The 21739-nt window shown below is 44.3% G+C and overlaps 1 long non-coding RNA gene across 1 annotated transcript in view; it reads left to right on the forward strand.

Annotated features, from left to right (window-relative positions):
- Positions 1 to 3209: 3209 nt before the first annotated feature.
- LOC138282924 (uncharacterized) overlaps positions 3210 to 21739 on the forward strand; it is a 47574-nt gene continuing 29044 nt past the window's right edge. Inside the window, exons 1-2 of the long non-coding RNA XR_011201024.1 lie at positions 3210 to 3292; positions 14697 to 15076. This is a non-coding gene — a long non-coding RNA (uncharacterized lncRNA). The remainder of the gene's footprint in view (positions 3293 to 14696; positions 15077 to 21739) is intronic.

The following is a 21739-nucleotide window of genomic DNA, read 5'->3' on the forward strand; positions in this document are numbered from 1 at the left end:
CAAGAATCAAAGGCCCTGATGACTGATACTACTCTTTGTAATAACACCATGGTTAATGACAACATACAAGTTATAAATTTGTCTAATGATGAAATAAACATTTTGAGAAGGGGTTTGGGGTTTTGTACTGTTTTCAAACCTGATTTTAACAACATTCACATTGACATTTTTAAGTACATTCGTCGATTAAAACTTTAAAAATTATTTTTAGATAGACCTACATTTGATAAAAGTACCATCACTCCCATTCCCTACTGTAACAGAACCATTAGGGATGTCCAGGATATCCAAACCATCCTGGATCTTGAATCTTCCACTCCTTCCACCCCCAACCTCGAGCCACTTTTAGAACACCTTAACATACAGTCCAACTGGAACTTGGACTGTGGACTTAAACCAACATCCACATTCATGCCCAGTCTTCCACCAGATAACAACATTGACACCTTTTACAGGGCAGTCAGTATGGACCTTTTTGGCCTGGAGGACAAGTGCAGAGCCAAAGGCATCAGTTGTAGACAAAACATGACCACCTCCGAACGTGGGGCACTCAACCAACTTTCCAATCGCTATGATCTGGTTATAAGAGAAGCCGACAAGGGGGGGAACATAGTGGTTATGGACAGAACTGACTATACATCAGAGCTCAATAGACAGCTGGGCGACACACAAGCTTACGTACGCCTTACAAACAATCCTCTGACCAGTATAACCAAAGACATCCATGACATACTTTCCAGGTGGAAGGATCTATGCCTCACCTCGGACCTTTAATTTAAATATATGAACAACGTAACACCTAGGGCACCCTGTATCTACATACTGCCGAAAGCACACAAACCAGGTATGTTCCCCCCTGGTAGACCTATCATATCAGGCATCGAGTCACCCACTGAGCACATCTCGGAATACATTGACCACTTTCTGCAACCCCTCGTTCACAATCTTCCCTCTTTTTTCAGGGATACCAGGGATCTATTATGTCAGTTACAGGACATAGAATGGACAGAGGACTGTTCTTTTGTTACCCTGGATGTCAATTCCCTCTATACTACTATTCCTCTTGAACGGGGTTTGGAATACTTGACTCTAGCCCTCTCGTGTACGGTTGCCACCCTATATAAACATACGAAAATGCTAATAGACCTGACTAAACTAGTCTTGGTTAACAATGTTTTTTTGCATGAAGGAGTTTGGTACAGGCAATCCCAGGGGGTGGCAATGGGTTCTAAATTTTCACCCTCATATGCCAACCTCTACATGGGACAGTTTGAAAAATACCATCTTTGGCTCAATTGCCCTAACTACATTACACAACACATTTTATTCTGGGGTAGATACATCAACGACATCCTGGCCATCTGGACCAGCAACAGACAGGATCCAGACGAACTTTTCAAACACTTGAACACTAATGACTACAATCTTACCTTTACTTCGAAGGTAGATAAAGATCACATTGAATTCCTGGATTTGCTCCTATACATTTCAGGTAATAAGATCTCATCCCGGATTTATAGGAAACCGACCGCATGCAATTCCATCTTACATGCCCACAGTGCACAACTCCAACTCTCAAATTAGGGCTATTCCCTACGGAGAAATGATCAGGACTAGACGTAACTGCAGTGACGATGACATTTTCAACCAAGAGTTGAACCTACTGACCAAACGATTTGCTAATCGAGGTTACCTCCAAACTACCATTGACTCAGCACTGAATCGTATACGTTCTAAACAACGGGACACTTTACTTATCAGGGGCCGCAAAAAACCTACCAGGACCCCGAGAGAGAGGGTATCCTTCATTACTAAATACAGTCCGGCCAGTGGGGCGGAATTCCGAATACTCACAAAACATTGGCACCTACTACTTATGAACTCCAAACTGGGGATTCTTATTGGACAATCACCATCCATCACACATAGTAGGGAGCGCACACTTAGGAACATTCTTTGTCCTAGCTTCCTAGCACCTCCCCCCCTCCTCTTCATCAATGTGGTTACCTAACAAACCGGCTGTTTTTTTTAAATGTGGTGGTTGCATCTCCTGCCAATTCGCACTGAACAAGACTACATCCTTTTTTTTAACACTCCAACTACATTTTTTGTGAAGGAATTTATCAATTGTAACACAAGGTACACTGTTTATGTGATCATATGTGTATGTGGTCTTAAATGCGTTGGCAGCACCATACGCCCCTCGAAGGAACGTATACAGGAGCACATCAGGGCCGTTAGGAACCTCACACCTAACTGTCTGCTGGCTACACATTTTGCCTCTGTACAAGGGGAATCAGATATCCCTAGGATTAGATTTTTCGGCCTCAAACACATCACCCCCATCTCCTAGAGGGGGGAACAGGACTAAGGAACTTCGCAAATGTGAGGCCAGATGGATTCTTCAGCTACGGGCTGTTGAGAAGGGTCTCAATACGGACAATGAACTACATGTGTTCCTTACCTGAATCAATCCACCATCCACTGTACATTGTCCGAATTTTGACGAGTTGCGGTGTTCTCTTTGTTGTACATATGTCATATCAAGTTTATATAGTTGCTGCTGTTTTTCGACTGCCACTCTCCACTCTTTGTACGATTGCTTCAGTGATTTGTGTGTACTATACTCCAGACATATTTTGTCTATATTTTGTTACTGTAATTATGGGTTATGATCCACCATCCTCGTTTGCTGTTTCTTAAGTTTTACCTTCCATATTTCCATGTTCAACTTACATATATGTTTTACCATACTTTGGACAATATGTTGCCTTCCTATTATTATTGTTTGTAGTACTTGGTTCTTCTATGGACCTTATGACCACTCTGGACCCACGACTTTTATCTCCATATTTCTTTGTATGATCAAAACATGTGGATCAATGACTACATCTGATTTAACTCACTATACGCTTTATTGGGCCGTGTTTATAGTTTATCAAACACAACTCCGGGTGTTATATATCACATAGTAGAAAGGTTGGCTTTTCTTTTTTTCCACACTCTTTTCTTTCCCCTTTGATCTTACACAGTGACATTTTTGACTTAAAGGTGGTTTCAATTCTCTTCATGGGTCTCTACTATTCATACCCACGTTCCCCCAACATGGCTGCCGTCTGTTTCCACATTTGACATGTCAGGGTTCCCGGGCAAGCCCATTGACCAAACTACAGGTGCGCCCCTCCCACTCTTATTACGAGCTTATCCTTCTCCATTTAACTTCGGTCGTGTTACGCTCGGACCGATGCTACACTGAACGGATGGAATTACTACTACTCCCCACCCTTGGCAGGTGAGACCTTTGCTCCTCTACATGTTTGGACCGCACTCCTCTTTACTTTTATCCGTATAACGTTAATTGCTACCCCTTTATCCCCCACCCCAACTATTTCTTGTGTGGGGTAAACGCCGGCAATGCTGACATGTTTTTCGCTAGCGCTATGACGGTTGCTTCCCAGCCTCGGTTTCATTACCAGCAACACCAATATGCTACTATTCCCTAGCGCGTTGACAGTTTTGCCCCCAAGCCTCGGTTGGCCTCCTCCTTCACACCGTATACTGTTACTACTCCCAGCCGCATGGCCAGGTTGCATGAATTATCGCCACTTTGACTTTGTGTATACCCACGTTATATTTGCAGGAATCCATTTCTATCACATGCACGCTTTACTTATGTCTACACGCATGGGCTTCCCTTTACCTGTCCTTCACTTGCTAAATGCCCGTTTTACCATTATACCTCATGATTTTCATCGCGCCACATCACTTTTCACCTGTATCCCTGTTTCTATTTTGCTTACGCTATATCTGCAGGAATCCGTTTTGAATCACGCACGTGTTTTACCCTTAACTACGCGCTTAGGCATCACTTTCCTGTCCTTCACTTGCCTTATACCAGGTTTCACCGTCACACACCACATGAGTTTCACATCGCTTCGCTACACTCATTCCCACTAGTATTCGGGACGGTTTCACTGACGCTTTTTAACCACTCACACTAAGTTACCGTTTGTGGCATCACTGCTTCTACATTCATACCTTTACTTTCCTTAGGACTTACCAGGGTCCGCGCCTCTTCGTAAACCTGGGGTGCTTGCACAGATTACGGCCTGTGTACACCACCAGGGTTACATATTCACTGACATCATTCATTACAGGTATTTCCCTTCCTGCTTTACCCATCTCACTCCCCCCCTTTTCCCTTCGCTGCTCTTTCTTGCACATACTCTATTACATTCCCCCCTGTTTTTTCCTTTTTTACCTTTTCCAGCTTCACCGACCATAACTCTTGTTATTTTCTCTCTCAGCCTTCCCCAGATACGTTTACACGTAGACCTGGGATTTACCGCTTTACTTACAGCTTCTATGGGTAGGCATTTCCTCCTTCTCCCTACACTTATTTTACTATTATAAAGTAGCCTGCCTTCCAACCATCTGTTTTTAACATCATGGCTCTATGTTCCACTAGGACCTAATTATTTCTCGCATGTTAGCGGTGCCGACACTTTTATATTACGTTTAGGGTTCACTTTGGTCTCCACGTCCTATTTTACATTGCAACAGGCTTTGTTCTTTGATCCAATTAGTAATTTTGGTACTTTTTTTCACGTTTGCACACGTGTGAATCTTGCCGTGTCTTTTTGCACACTCACACTTTGATGTTCTCTTTAATGCCTATGTTCCAGTTTACTTGTACATCTCACAAAAGCCATTACTGTATGTATTTTCAGCCTTGATAAAGTCACAGGTGTGACGAAACACGTGTTGGCTGTACCTATTTGGATCTTACTGGCTGTACCCATTTGAATTTTTACTGTGGATAGATGAATAACAGTCCGATTAAAAGATCTACTGGAACTTAAGAAGGACTCTGAATTACTTTCCTTTGGATCTTCGACGTGCAATGATTCATATTTATTTCTAACTAAGCAATATGCTCTATGAGTGCTGTGGTTCTTCTTGTTCATGTTATGTTGTGTACTTGATACACTATATCGTGCCTTTTGGGTAGTAGGGCACCAGGCCACATGCACCAACCATTTCTCACATTTAATAAATTTCACCACTGTGGACACCGTGCTGGATGTGCGATCAATGCCATTTACTTCCTCCCTAAGTTCCCGGAACAGATGCAATACTGACACATGTTTTGGTAACTAAAAAAGTAACCTGGCTGTCGTGTTCTGTACTATTTGTGGTGCCGGATTAACAGCCTTCTCCACTGCCAGGTATAGGATATTACCGTCATCAACTCTAGATAGAATCAGAGCTTGGATCACCATTTTCTGAGCAGAAAGTGGTAACATGCCAGTAATCTTTTTAACCCATCTCAGAACTGCAAAGCAGATAGAAGCCATCTTGTTTACAGTACAATTGTGCCCCACATCATAATTACGTACCTGACATTTTCTGATCTGCACCAATCCAGAAGGTGAAGGGTTCAGGATGACTTAACCTCAGATAGTGGCTGACAATATGAGACTGTTGTGTTATACATCACATAGCACCACAAAAGTAAACAAATCTGGCCACAGACCGGAAGAGTTTCAGGCGCTGCTCTTTCTTAGTGCCTCAACTAGTGCGAGTCATATAGTACATTCTTCTGTAGCAAAGGATGCAGTTATTCTGCTGATGGAAATACAGCCTCCCTTAGTAAGCTGTGGAGAAAAAAGATTTTTTACTTTTGCAGTTTTTATATAACGTGAACTCGATCAGAAGGTATGAACGGTGAATTTATTACTAATTACTTTTATGTATTACGAGTTCTGAATTTGCATAAAATTTAGTTAACATAGAAAATAATGTGCGACTTGGGAAATGTGCCCACTTTAGTGGCGGTCATTTATCATGAAGTGTTTTTATAAATTGCTTATTAATATTAATTGAAGATACTTGCATTAAGAAAATGTTGCAGTGTGTCATATTGATGATTTGATGCTATGTATTTGCTTTATTAATTATAGGCCTTAAGGTTTGGGTCTCGTCTTGCACAGCCTCATATTAAGTGCACTGTTTAATACAAGGGTGGGAATGTATGTCTAGAGAAAATCAATTCATGTATTGTTTTCTCCGAGTTGACCAAACGTTAGCAGATGTCTTCATCTTTCTCATGAGAACTGCTTGCTAGAAAATCTTACAATAGTAGTTGTTACACTGTATAACTTGATGTGTGAGACAGCAATGTTCCCAGGAGCTAACAATAGATGCACTGACTGGAGTACGGATGGATATAAAAATGTTACCTGACGAGTCTGACGATGGGAACAGGAGAAGAGGAGCCAATCATTGACATGTGAAAGATAGTTTAGATATATTTTAGATTTAGAAATGAATCCTTATTGGACTAATTGCAAACGTACAATTCTTTGACCAACTGCACAGAGCAAGGAGAGCTCATTCCTATTTCGATTTCCTCCTCAGAGGATTCGATCCTTAACTTTATTGCTTACACTTCTGATACTGAATGCTGATACATTAGATATTGCTTTCTGATGGTTCAGATAGCTTAAAGCACCCTTTTCTGGACCATTCCCTTTCATGGCCTATTGTGGATGCTGACCGAACTGATGTCCAACTGACGAAGATAATCGCAGCTTGCTGATTTATACGAGGAGCGGTATAACAAAATGCTATGTACTTGTCGTAAGTTGTCGTTTGTTTCTAGGTATCAACCACTGTTTTGATAGAGGCATAGCTAGATGTTTTCCAAATTGAAGCCCAAACATGCTATTCTGATCTGAGGGGTCGGTAGGGAGACACATAAAAGGCTGACAAATCATTACTCAAAGGATGCATGTAGTTCATTTGCTGAACCGATGTATGTTATTTCTAATGTGCAGCTTTTCTTGCTATTGATCTGTACTGTGATTCTAGAATGTTTGATTATACATGCACTAGCTAGATTGAGATTCCTTAAAAGATTTGGTCTACCGCTGTTGTTTGTGTATGCATACCATTTGGTTTTGAGATTAATTTACATGATATTAGCATTGTTAATATAGGGAACTAAACTTATTAACTTTTACTTAAGGTGTGGTTATTCATGACTTAATAGGTCAAGGTGTGTGAAAATTATTGAGTCTGGAGAGAGGCAATTGCCTGATGTTTACTGAATTGTGATGTTGTATTTGCGGTGAACTAAAGTGTTATGTTGGAATCACTCCAAGCGTGGTCAAAAGGTTAATCGGCCTACACGCATCCCCTTATCTATTAACATTAAAGACCAAATAAGGACTGCAAGGGCATCACCGTCTGCTCCACTCCACTCCCTGCAAGGAGAGGCGAGAGGCGGGGCTACTGCCTTCTTGCAGCTGCAGACAGTGCCTCCCATCACCCTTTCCTCTGCTTCGCTCCCTGCAAGGAGGGGCGAGAGGCGGGGCTGCTGCCTTCCTGCAGCTGCAGACAGCGCCTCCCATCAACCCTACCCTCTGTTCCGCTCCCTGCAAGGAGAGGCGGGGCTGCTACCTTCCTGCAGCTTCAGACAGCGCCTCCCATCACCCCTCCCTCTGCTCCGCTCCCTGCAAGGAGAGGTGAGAGGCGGGGCTGCTGCCTTCCTGCAGCTGCAGACAGCGCCTCCCATCACCCCTCCCTCTTCTCCGCTCCCTGCAAGGAGAGGTGAGAGGTGGGGCTGCTGCCTTCCTGCAGCTGCAGACAGCGCCTCCGACTACAGCCTGGACTCAGGCAGGAATTTTGTCATCCAACTCCACTGATTTCAGAGCAGAATTATAGTGGTACTTTGTATATGTGTTTCTAAACGGCTTCGCAGTCCCCCCACAAACACAATGAGGGCGAGACAAGGGAAAGTAAAGTAATATAGAATTCCAACAAGTATATTTATAAAGAGTTTATAAAGAAATATTTATAATGTAAAAAATATGTTTTTTAAAAGCAGATCACTCACGAGCCTAATGTGATCAGGAGACATTGAATATAAAATCTGTGAAACTATAAAAGCATGTCAGGATACCCTCAGTGCCAGGATACCCTCCCAGGTGAGTTCAGCGCTATACAGATCAACATTAGATAACATAACATACAGTGGCGTAACAAACCTTGACGGGCCCCCCTAAACAGTACCTTGAGGGGGCCCCTCCCTCTGGACCCAGTGAGAGGTCTGCTGCCTGTGCAAAGTGTACTGTGCTGAGGAAGCCCCCTGGAACTTGCCCTCCCTAAGTTAAAAGCTATGTATTGAATTAATTTAACTACTTTTTAAATTGTTTAAAAAGTGAAATTTTTATTTTTTTAAGTTGCTTGTCATTCAATTAAAAATAAAAACATCAAGCAATAATTATACAGAATTTGTAATCACTAACTATATATATATATATATACACACACACACATAAAAGTATGTGTTTATATATATTTATATATATATATATATATATTCATATATATATAGATATATATAGATATATATTTAAATGTCAAACTAATGTAATTAATTTAACATTAGTACCTGTGGGGTAAATCTTAATTCCCTGCCTCCATTGTCTCTATACGAGTGCAGTATCAGTTGTATTGGTGTTTAGCCGTGTGTGGTGTTTCACTGACTCCAAGGTTGGGCTGGAGTGCAGCCCATCCCAAGGCTGTAGAAACTTTAGAAGTATTTTGTGTGGTCTTACTATTGTGTTGTACCACCAGCATCCACCCTTCACAGGACCTCTCGACAAACTTGCCTCCTTTTTCCACCACATGATCCAGAACATCTACGACAGCTTCCTCCCGGACAATCCTGGCACCGGAACCTGTGATTGACCCACCCCCCAGAACCTGCCCAGACCATCCACGACTGGTCCACGCTCACACAGAGGAAACAGTCAACATCATGAACAGCACCCACTCCGGAGCCCCCTCGGACCGCTGTCAGTATTACATATACATCAGAGCCAGCGCATCCATCGCCCGAGCTTCGTAACACAATCAACTGCTCCATCAGCACGGGCACCTTCCCTGAGGACTGGAAACATGCCAAAATACACCCTCTCCTGAAGAAACCTTAGGCCGACCCATCAGAACTAAAGAATTTTTGCCCGTTCTCACTACTACGCTACTCCGCCACAGTAGTAGAGAAAGCAATTAATGCACAACTACGGAATTTCATTGAGGCCAACAACTCCCTGGACAGCTCTCAGTCTGGCTTCCGCAGTAATCACAGCATGGAGACAGCACTCCTGGCAGCCACCGATGACATCTGATTACTCCTAGACTGCGGCCACATCACAGCACTCATACTCCTCAACCTCTCAGCAGCTCTCAACACACTCTCCCACAGCACTCTGCGCACCAGACTCCATGACAGGAATCCGTGGAAGAGCCCTGGAATGAATCCACTCCTTCTTCTCTGGGAGGAGGCAGAGGATCAGACTCCCGCCCTACACCTCCAGACCCACAGCAGTCAACTGCGGAGTACCCCAAGGATCCTCACTGAGTCCCACATTGTTCAACGTATACATGGCCCCTCTTGCTGCGATCGTCAGAAGCCAAGGTATGAACATCGTGTCATATGCTGATGACACACAACTCATCATTTCCCTCACCGAAGACCTGGACACGGCCAAAAGGAACTTTCACGCCGGAATGGAAACCGTCGCCACCTGGATGAGAGAAAGCTGCCTCAAGCTCAACTCTGACAAGACGGAGCTCATCATCTTCGGAAATGCCACCTCAGCTGGGGACAACTCCTGGTGGCCCACATCCCTCAGCACCCCCCAGCACTGACCGAGCACGTCCGCAACTTAGTAATCATCCTCGACTCCTCCCTATCCTTGACCTGCCAGGTAAACTGTGTTGCCTCCTTCTGCTGGCACACACTTCACAAACTTCGGTAGATCTACAGGTGGATCCCAGCAGACTGTTGCTTGACAGTCACCCACAGCGTGGTCACAAGCTCGACTACGGCAACACCCTCTACGCCAGCACCTCAACTAGGAACATCAAAAAACGTCAACTCTTCCAGAACGCCGCCGCCAGACTCCCTCGCCGATAGCACATCTCCCAACACCTGAGGACCCTCCACTGGCTACCGGTCGAGAAGCGAATCACCTTCAAGCTTCCCACCCACACATACAAGGCCATAACCACCGCGTCTCCTTCCACACCCCCGCCAGATCCCTCTGCTCCACCCAGATGGCCCAGGCCACCGTTCCACTCATCTGAAAAACCACCGCCAGGGGACAATCTTTCACCTACACTGCAGCAAAGAACTGGAACAACCTCCCCCTGCACCTCAGACAAAGCCCGTCGCTCACCATCTTCAGGAAGAACCTCAAGACGTGGCTCTTCGGATGAGGCACCTCCCCTCCCCCCAGGGCCTTGAGACCCTCACGGGTGAGTAGCCACGCTTTACAAATATTGATTGATTGATTGTTGATGTGTGTGTTTTTTATCAGCATTCCCTTCCCAAGTATCTTCTTAAATTTCCCTTACCCCGGTCCTAAGAACGGTTCTGGGCCACTTACACTTGTACAGTTTTTTAGCAAATCAGGCAGTCTACAGGTAGCATCTTATTGCCTGCAGGGACATCACAGCGCTGCAGTCTTGGATTTTAGGTCCCAAATGCCAAAATAAACAAAGCATTCTACCAGATATACTTGAAGCAGGTGCCTCTTCAGACCTTTCAAGGGTTAACGCTCCTAGGAAAGAGACATATCCTTGCCATCAGCACCCTGGCATTCATGGGGACGGTTTTGCTGAGAATTACAAGATGTTTCCTGGGCTGTGCATGCCAACATGCCAGGCTAGCACAAATACCTCAGATAAGCTGGCAAATACTTCTGAGGTATGCATTAGTAAATCCATCTGCACACATGCCAACTAAATAAGACTTTCAGTGCGCGAGGAGGGAGCGAAGTCTTCCAGCGGGCGGGGCCACGTGCGGGAAATACCCAAGGGGTAGCAAAGGTGCCTTCACCAAAGCCCCTCCTCCACAAAAAATGGACCTGAGGCTGGTGGGGATGTCCTGGCATGTTTTCACACCCCTTGATGGACATCAGTTGTCAAAGCCTCGAAAGGTGAGCTGAGATCCATGCGTGCCAATGGATTCCAGATCCTTCTCACCCGTCGACCACGTGGAAAGGAGCCATATTGTGTGACAACCTTGGCACTGTGTGAGTTGGCAGGTCTGCCCCTGCTATCATTAGTGCATTTTATAGTTGTGATGGTTGACTGTGCAAGGCTGACAAGTTGTTTTATTAAACAATCTTGCAAGTGCGCTTTTGAGCTTTTAGTTATCTGTGTTTTGTTTCTACATTGGAGTGAAAGGCACATTAGAGCACAGGAATGTTGGGCGCGCCATTGATGGCGAGGAATGGCTCGGGGCTAACAATGGCTGATACAAGCCTTCAGATGGAACATTCTTATGTTTGCCTTTCTGTTTCTCCTTTTTTAATTTAGAACATTCTACCCTGAGTGAATGGAATGTTCTATTAGCCTTATAGACCTTCTGCCTGAGGCTATACCGGTTGTTAAAGGCACTCTCCCTCGTTAAAGGCCCTCGCTGCAGGGCCTTTAACAACTGGCATGGCACTCGGCAGCGGGTATTAGAGGGGTTATTTACTAACGGCTAGCCACACTTTCACAAGATGCAAATATTTGTGTCACTTTACTTACCATCATAACAGCCCGAAGCCACAGCACAAATTTGCACAATGGAACACAAGTACTGTCCCAACCCTTAGTACATAACCCTCGAGGCTCTGAAAAAATTTCCCATACTCTCCACTAGTTCAGCCCAGTTGCTCTTTGGGTTAGACCTCTAGTGCCAGTTGCATCATCACCACTGCAGGAACAAACTCAACCTGGAGTTCTCCAGACGGCACCTCCCTCTGTGCAGAATGTGAGATGACAGCCTCTAGTTCCCTGGAACCTGCTGGGATGCTGCAGGCATGTTCACCCAGAGGAAGGTCTGCACTGCCAGGAGGGCCCCCAGGGCCTCAATATAGGAGGGCCAGACAGACAACAGCTGCTTCACACGCCTCCGGCTCTGCCTTTCTTTCTGACAGTTGTCTTGTGATCTTCTGCACCTTCGGGTGCAAAGTACCGAGGGCCTGATGTACAGAAGGTTTTACTGGTTCTATGCAGGATGTGTTGGTACAGAGGGCCTTCCTGCTCTGTCACTGGTGTGCCTGGCCAGAGCCCCAGAAGTGGTCCATCATCTTTCATTTTGAAGCCAAGTGTCATCAGTTGTTAGAGGTGCATCCCAAGGGGTGAGGGCCCCTCTCTACCATAGCACCTCTTTGAGGTCGGGGCGCCTGTACAACACTTCCTGGAAGGACATCCCATTCCTCCCTGATTTCGGGGAGCTCAAGTGAGCTAATCTCTACAAGCCGGTCACTCTCCACAGTAGTGTGTGGGGGGCTGTGACCCTCCTGGACGCAACCCAAAGCCAAAACAAACCTGCTAAAATAATTCCTCATTCTCTGCTTCGCTCTCATGCTCATTCCTCTCGCCTGGTCCACCTCAGTGCTTTGAAGCAGCCTCTGTGCACCATAAGCACTACACAAGCAATCAACCTAACAACCCCTCAACTTGCCTTTCTTTCCCCTTCTTGTTGCTCATGTGTCCCCCCTTAGATCCTCACTCTCTCCCTTGCTCCCTCCTTCGCTCAAGTCTCTCCCTCCTTTACCTACAGCAACCGTCCCTCTTTTCTGCTCTCTCGTGGCTCTCCTTCCTGACTACCCCAGGATCTCCTCCACTCTTGTTCCCTCCTTGTCTCCATAACTCTTCTTCCTCAGGCTCTCCTTCCTGTTCTCTCTCCTTATTTATTTTCCATATTCTCCTTCCCTCTTTCTTGCTTTGCCCTCATGATAGATAGAGGGATATCTTTTCAGGTCCTGGGACGGTGCTGATGATGGATACAGGGATATCCTTTTAGGTCCTAGGGCAGTCCTGGTGGATACAGGGATATCCTGCTGATGGATAGAGGGATATCTTTCGGGTCTTGGGACGGTCCTGGTGGATATTACGATATTGCGGTCAAATTGGTGGCGTTTTCATTGTCATAAAAAAAAAAAAAAAATTAAGTAATGTTCGCTGGTCCAATTAATCAATCCTTGACTCTCTATATCTTTTAATCCTACCTCTCAAACAAGGTCTCCAATGTTATCTGTGCATCTTGCACATTTGAAAAGTTAGTTCCTAACAGACATAATAGATGCATTTTATTTCCGCCTCCAGGTTGATTGAGAAGTATGCGCCCTGCCCTGAGTACAGGAACGCAATGCATCTGTCACTCCTCTGTTTTTGTCTTCTGCAGACAAAACACACGCTCTTTATTTTACTTTAACATTACAGGACATGCTGTGCCACGACCTGGCACTGTTTCTTTGCTTTCTGTCTTTCTTTGAAGAGATGTATGATCTTTATATACATTTATTGTATACCCTGAATGGAGCTGGGGAGGGACAGAGCTCTATGTATCAAGGGATGGGGTTGAGGCCGGGACTGGAGGCGCAGCGAGGCTGCGGACAACAAGTGGGTTTACAGTTTATTGTTTATATTTTTTACTTATTTGAAGCCCCTGGAATCACATGCAGATTAGGGTCCGAATCACAAAGTAAACCTTCTGACTCATAAGTGACATAGGGCTAGATGTATCAAAAGATTTTGCATTCGCAACCGGTGTGAATCGGTAAAATCCACCGTTTGCGAATGCCAAATCGTCTCTCACGATGTATGAAAGGCATTCGCAGTGCAAATTTAAGGAATTGCTAACATTGCGATTCCTTTAAATTGCGAGTAGATAATGCGAATCGCACACTGCAATTCGGAAATACCAAATCGCAATTCAGTGTATCAAGCATTCGCAAATTGTGATTAGTCGCAAAATGGGTTTTTGTATGTGCAATTTACGACAAATTGAAATCAGGTGGTAAACAGGTGCAACCTATATAAAGAAGCCCAGAATGCATCAGCCCTTTTCATCAATGGCTGCACTCTACGTCATGGCGAGGAGGATGGGGGTCCTGGCAGGTTTGAGGAGAGGAAGGAGGAGACAGGAGCTCATTTTTAGAGTACACATTATCCTATTTGAACAGACAGAGGAGGAGATTTTTTTTAAGTACAGGTTAAACTCAGCCATAATACTTGACTTGATAGCTGATTTACAACCCCTACTGCAGTGAAACACACAGAATCAATGCCATACCCACTCATGTGCAGGTATTATGCTCCCTGCACCTCTTAGCCGCAGATAGCTATAAAGGGGTCATAGCAGCAGCTGGAGGTGTCTCTCAGAGTGTGCTTCCATGCTTCTTTAATGCATTCCTAAATGCCATGTTAACCAAAATCTATCTGCACATAAAATTCCCCAACACCCCACAGGATTTGCAGAAAACAAAATGTGATTTCTACCAGGAAGCCCAAATCCACGTCATTGGCTGCATTGCTGGGACCAATTGGCTGCAATCTGTCCACCATCTGCCACAGAGTATGTTTATCGGAACAGAAAGAGTACACATTCCATGAACATACAGGTCATATGCAATGTCTCCAACGTAATAACGGATCTAGTGGCCAGATACCCAGGTAGCACACATGATTCCTACATCTTCAGGCACAGTGGAATACAGACAAGACTTCTTTCTGGGGAGTTTGGTGAAGGATACTACTTGGTAATGTAACAGTGAACAATGTTGCATAATATCTATGTGATGTCACAGATAACAATAACTCATTTTACTCTCCTGCTATTCTAGGAGACAGTGCATATGCAGTGCGGTCCTTCATCTTGACACCTATCTCATTCCTGCCACCCCAAGTGAATGGAGATACAATGTAGCACACAGAAGGACACGTAGCGCGATAGAGAGGACCTTCGGCCTGCTGAAGAGTTGTTTCCGATGCCTGCACAAGAGCAGGGGCGCACTGCAATACAGTCCCGAAAACACCTTCAAAATCATGGCCACATGTGCTATGTTGCACAACATCGCAACAATGAGAGGCATACCAGTGGAACCCACAGAGCCAGACACCGACGAGGATGACGATCCCTTGCCACCCCTTCACCCAGCAGACAGAACCAGAGCAGCAGAGGGCAGACAAAGACGTGCTGAGATCACACGCAACTATTTCTGATGTAAGTAATGACAACACCACGTCTACTTTCATTTAGTGCTGTAGGTAGCACATTTATTGCCTTGACTTCAGGTAATATATGTGTGAATATGACATAGGTATACAGAATACACAATCAGGTCCCAGTTACAGTGTGACACTATTGACATCATAGTATCAATGCATTGCTACATGATATGCAAGTTCCCCGTACTTCTCCACATTACTTTTTACATCCACACACTCCACTTGAACGCTCAGTGCTCTCAGTGGCACCTCTTATTGCGGGTTCAGAGACGGTACTGTGTCTGGAACTCCAACGCCTAGGATCCATCACACGGGCTGTGAGACTGCTGAGGCTAGAGAACTTCTCACTATCCCCACCACCCAGATCGCTGTTTGCAGCACTCTGGGCTGTCTGCATTGTCTCCAATACATTGGTGATTTGCACCAATCCTTGTGCAACGTCCGGACTACAATGTACCATCTCCACTTGCATGCCCACAGCACATCGTGATACCAAAGTTGTGGTAGTGAGCTGATTGACAGATCTGCTGAACCCATCCAACCTGCCCATCAATTGGTGATGGCACCTACGGTGGGTGACATGCTCCTGCTGCATCACAGTGCAGAGTTTCCTAATGGCATTTGTCATCTCACTTTACGTGTTCTGCTGTAGCTTGCTGTCCCTCATGCAGCTTGCACATGTTGTTATTGAGAGACTCTAAAGAGCATATTTATACTTTTTGGTGCAAAACTGCACTAACGCAGTTTGGCATCAAAAAGTTTTGCACCGGCTTGCACCATTCCTGAGCGCCAGCTGGGAACCGTATTTATGGAATGATGCAAGCCGGTACAAAGGGTGGGCTAGTGTAAAAAAAATGACGTTAGCTGGGTGGGGGTGGCGGATTGGGAGAAGGAGGTTTTGCACGAAAAAAGGATGTTAGGCAGGTTAGAGAAAAAAAAATAACTCTAAGCATCCTAGCGTCACTTTCTGACACAAAACCATCCATACCACATGACTCCTGTGTTAGAAAAGACAGGAGTCATGCCCACCACCCCAATGGCCAGCACAGGGGCCAGTGTCCCCTGGGCATGGCCATTGCACCCAGTGCCATGTAGGGGGGGCCATTTCTGGGCCCCCACTGGCACTTTAAAAGATAAAATGAAATACTTATTTCTACTTACCTTTACTCCCCTGGGATGGGGTCCCCCATCCTCCGCTGTCCCTCTGGTTTGGGTGGGGGTGTCCTTGGGGGCTGGGGAGGGCACATGTGAGCTTATTCCATGGTGTTCCACCATGGAAATAGGCCCACAGGTCCCCTAACACCTGCCCTGACCCAGACATTAAATAATGGTGCAAAGCAAGCTTTGCACCATTATTTGACCCCTCCTCCCACCATGCGTGATTTTAGCACGTGGGATAAATATGGCGCTAAGGCCATAGAGTCACTTTTTGCATTTCTCATTGGTGGGTTTCCACGTCCAAAAAATGACTTTAACTTCATAACTTTGGCACTAGACGGGTCTAGCGCCAAAGTATAAATATGGAGGAAGATTTGCACCAAATTTGCATAAAAAAAATTATGCAAATTCGGCGCAAAACAAATATAAATATGTCCCTAAGTGCTTGTGCATTGATCCCATGTTGTGATTGAGACACCATCTGCCTGTGCATTGACCTCATGTGTTTACGATCTTTCGCTTTACCAGTAGATTAGGTCACAGACCCCTTGCACAGATGAAAACACTTTATAACTCCAAGTGTGCTGCAGCAGTCCTATACGGGGCAGGAGTTTGGGGCTACAACAAAATACCCTCTCTCCAAAGTGCTGAAAATAAATTCCTGCGTAGACTACTGACGGTTCCAAAATGTGTAGCAAACATCATCAGTCATGAGGAAATTGGCCAACGCTTTTTGGAGGACAGGGTCTCTATTGCTCCTCTACTGCTCTGGATTAGATGCTGGCTGAATCCTGCGGCGAAACTTGTTCAAGACTGCACTTCTGATGGCTTACAATTGGACAACTCAAACAGGATTCCCTGGCTTGTGTTCCTGCGAAACTCCTTTGAGAAGCTAGGGCTCAGGTACATGTTTGAAGATCCCTAATTGTTAACCACAAACTCTAGGTCTGTCTTGAAGTCAACTTATTTTGAGCACATATCAGAGTCGAGATTTTATAGCTCCCTGAAACTGAAAACTTTCGATCCCTATATCCGGATTGTAACTGCCCCATGTCTTGAACCTTATGTGATCTGGTTTTCAAGTTCTAAAATAACCTCTCTTTTAATTTTTTTTAGATTTAATTTGATTCATTTTAAGGTAGCCTTTCCAAAACCATGTTTCTGGAAAAAGGATTTACTACCCTGCCCCTGTGATTCCAAATCAAAGCAGAGTACCACACATTTTTTTATCTTTTGTTCTCTATATGCTGTTCCTAGAAAGGCTTTTAATTTACCCATTTTATGTCATCTTAGACCTATCCATTACAAGGAAGCTCTCTTATATTTTCAGAGATTGCCAGATATCCAAACTTGTCACCATGTACTAAATTTTGTTACAGCTTCTCTAAGTATTAGGAAAAGGTCTACTCCATTTTAATCTCTATAGGTTTGTGAGAGATTTCTATTCTGAGATAATATCTGTAAATTTTGTGATTTAGCGATTTTTAATTATGTTTTAGTATACTTATTTGATACATGTCAAGGGGTTTTTAGATCGGATGTTTATATGGTGTTTTTAGAAATTGTTTTTACAGTTTTTGTGTTTTATACCATTTACAGATTCGAATATGTGTCTTTGTATGTACTTTTATGGCATTTGCCGAATAAAGTTCTTTGACTGACTGACTACATTGCAGGCGCTGCACTTTCAGCATAGATGCCTCAAGGCCACCAAACAGTGATGGGTCCTCACCTCCCTCTGTGCACTGTCTGCCTTCTTCGTGACGCCTCCTGAGGGGAGTGGACTGACTCTGGGACAGGGACTGCTCTCTGTCGGTGCTTCTAACCTCTGGAGGTGGTGTGGGTACTTCTTCCGGCAATTCATTGGAGTCCAGAGTGAACTCAGGGAGGGGTTGCACTCTTGCCCTGCATCTAGTTGGTGCTTGTATGATGGACTAACTGGTGTTTGAGTCAGACTGTGGCAACTTTCGTCATCCCCCCCATTTCCACTTTCCGCTGCATTAGGGCCCGGAACATCTGCAACAACAATGCGCAGCATGTCATTCTTGGATCTGAACTCTCACATTTACTTTAATGATAACCATTTCCTCTAGAATAGTGTTCTCTAATTGTCTGTTGTGTTATATATCTGTTTGGTTTTACACTATCTTGCTATTTATGTAGTAGATGCACTTTAGGGGTATGGACTACCACTCCCATAAGGCATTGTTGTGTTGAATGTAATATGTTGCATGGGCTACCTATCACTGTGCGTAGTGCCATTGCTATTTTCTAAGGGGCATTTGTACATGCACGTATGGTGATTCAATTCATTACTGCCCTTACCTTTGCTAATGCCGGGTGTGCCTGAGGTGTCAATTCCAGTGACGGCACTAACAGCTTTCGGCAGCAGTGTTGACTCCACCTTTTCTTCCATGGGTGTAGATGGTGTCTGGGTGGGTGGTCCTCCTCCGGTGCTCCTTGCCTCCTTCAGCCTGTTTGCTACCCTCTCCTTTGGCACATGATCGCAAGTCGTACCAGCGCTTACGTATCTCCTCAATGGAATGCTGCGCAACACCCACCCCACATATTTTGGTCTGGATTTCAGTCCACATTTTGCTCTTCTCACTTTCTGGGACCTGTAGTGAGTGTTTTCCAAATAACTGGTCATGGTTCTTTACCACCTCTTCAGTGAGCACCTCCAATTCCTGCTCACTGAATTTCAGTTTGCGCCTCCTCTCTCCTTTGTCCTTCCCATTCCCATCAGTGGCCATTGTGTTTTCTGGTTCTGGCTGACTCTTCTGAGTGCCTCCCTGGTGCTGTGCTGGGTCTCTCTACCTGCTCCTGTGGATCATGCTTCTGGAAACAGCATGCACTGACTCACTTCCTGGTCGTGATGTCATCAAGCTGCTCCGGAATACAAAAATCACAATTTGCGATTCCAAAATACCGATTCACTATTTTACCAAAATCGCTATTTGCTACTCACTATTTGCGATTGTGAATTTTAAGTAATCGCAAAAAAATTTGCAATGGTGTTGTTACATTACATTTTGCGAATCCCAGTTAGCGATTCGGTAAAAATCGCCATTTGGTATTCGCTAATGCGAACTTTGATTCATCTAGCCCTTAGATCCACATGTACAGAGCTTTTTTTTCATTGCAAACGGCCCAATTCACAGAATCGGGCCGTTTGCGATGAGAAAAAAGTATTTTGCAATGTACAGACCTTTTTTTGCGAATCTGTAATCTATTTACCGAATCGCAAAAATGGTTTGGAAGCCTCAATTGGGAAGGGGCGTTCCCTTCCTAATTCTGAGTTGCAGTGCGATGTAGGATTGTTTTGTGAATGCGGTCACAAAACAATTGCAGTTAGCACCAATTTGAAAATGGTGCTAACCCATTCGCAAACGGGAAATGGTCCCCAAGGTACCCCTTTCTCTTTGTGAATGCATGCAAAAATACTTTTTCAGAGCAGGCAGTTGTCTCACGGACCAGTGAGGGGGACCATTCCCAATGGGGTCGCAAATTGCGACCTACCTCATGAATATTAATGAGGTAGGTCATTTGCGGCCTCATTGGGAATCGCAAACAGCGTGAAGTACACTTTTGTACATATGGTTTTGCGGCTCACAATTTGCAACTCACAAAACTCTGGGTCATACATCTGGCCCCTAGCCCCATACATTGAAACAAAGTATGCTTGAGTATAAAACCCCATACTCTCCTGAGTGCAGGAATCGTATACGTTAAATAAAGTGTTTTCCACACATGTGCATAGCTCACGTGCTTCAGTTGTCTCTTACCACTGGTGGGTCAGACGAGAGGTCACGGAAAGTGTATCCTGCTTGGTATCTACGAACATTTCTAAGTGCATTTGTCACACTCGGCTGCAGGATCCAGGCATAACTGCTGAAGAAAGTCTGGAAAATGATCCCTGTTTTAACAAGGCTGTTGGTGGAAAAAAAGAACAAGGTATGAAATAATAGTTTTATGTCAAATAAAAGATTTTTAAATTTGATTAAGAATGGATCACATTTCCATAACCTAGGACTGCCCTTTTTACTGAGTGTGTAAAGGAAGAACACCTGGGACTAGGACAGCAGACCTAAGTGTGGCCTTTATTAAATTCCACCCACTTAAGACAATTGTAACTTAGTCTGTTTGGTTAGGAAATGCCCTAGCTAGCTGAACTTTAGAATGTCACTTACAGGAGTCACAAAATCCACCTGTTTTCTAAATATGGCCCTAACCGATGTGCCCAGAGCCGATTTAATTTTGGTCAAGTGCTGCAACTGGAATTAGATGTTAGAACCCACATCCCAAGTTTCCCACACGAGGAATTTAGCCACACCTCGTCCACAAATCATCCTTTTATTTTCTTAAAATGCCCCTTCGGATGCCTCGCTGCTGCGGATGCCTCGCTGTGCAACAGCGCCCTCTACGGGCAGGAACCCACACCACTGTACAGCGCCCTTAGCAAAGAAATAGCATTTTCCCTGTGGGTTCTTTGCTGAAGGCCCTACTTGTGCTTGAACCCTCACAGGTAAAGTGACTGAAGTAGGGCTATGTATGCTTGTATGTATATATGCATGCATGCATGTATGTATGCTTGTATGTATGCATATTTGTATGTTTGTATGTATGTATGTATGCTTGTATGTTTATATATGTATGTTTGTATGTTTGCATGCATGTATGTATGTATGTGTGCATGAATGTATGTATGGTTGTATGCATGTATGTATGTATGTGTGTTTTCTATAGCAGAGATCTAGCGAAAAGGGGCAGCAAAGCGCTGTACAGGGTGAAAGAAATGCAGACTGTCAACGAGTGATGGGATAGTTGGCAGGTTCTTGAACTGTTACTGCATTGTTTTGCTTTCACTGGTAATTTTTCATCTATCTCAATTTTAATCAATGAACCATTACAGCAAAGTCATATATATTTAGTTTGAAAATAAAGTTGCCTTGATTTTAATACAAAAAATATGTTAATCAAAAGTATATAATTATGCCATAAATATTGCCCTCATATGAGGGAGCGGTTGCATGGGCGAGACCACACTTAGCATATACACGCAATAAAGCTGACTTGTAAACAGTTACTGGGAATCAGCCACGTTTGGAAGGTGCCCAGACTTGCCTTCCAAGAGTAGATTGGCATGGGCATCCAGAGTACTAAAGATTTTTACGATGTGCAATTTTGGGTGATGAATTTATTGCGCAAATTAGTAATTTCAATGATGCATATGACCGCAATCAATAAAATAGTGATGTTGCAATTAAAACAATTTAATTTTCTCAAGTTTTACAAAAGAAGCAGCATGCCAAATTTGAATTAAATGTGGTTATGCCACATTTAACATGGAACATCATTTTATTAAAATGATTCCAATTTCCAGTGTTTTGTTCATGCTGCTGTTGCTCACAGCCCCCCTCCCCATCAGCTACCCTCCGCAAGTGTTCTCTCCCCACTGTTTTCACTGAAGACAGAAGCACTATGACATCAGTGGATTGCA

The sequence above is a fragment of the Pleurodeles waltl genome, chromosome 2_2 (assembly GCF_031143425.1).
Source record: "Pleurodeles waltl isolate 20211129_DDA chromosome 2_2, aPleWal1.hap1.20221129, whole genome shotgun sequence".
Lineage (NCBI taxonomy): Eukaryota > Metazoa > Chordata > Amphibia > Caudata > Salamandridae > Pleurodeles > Pleurodeles waltl.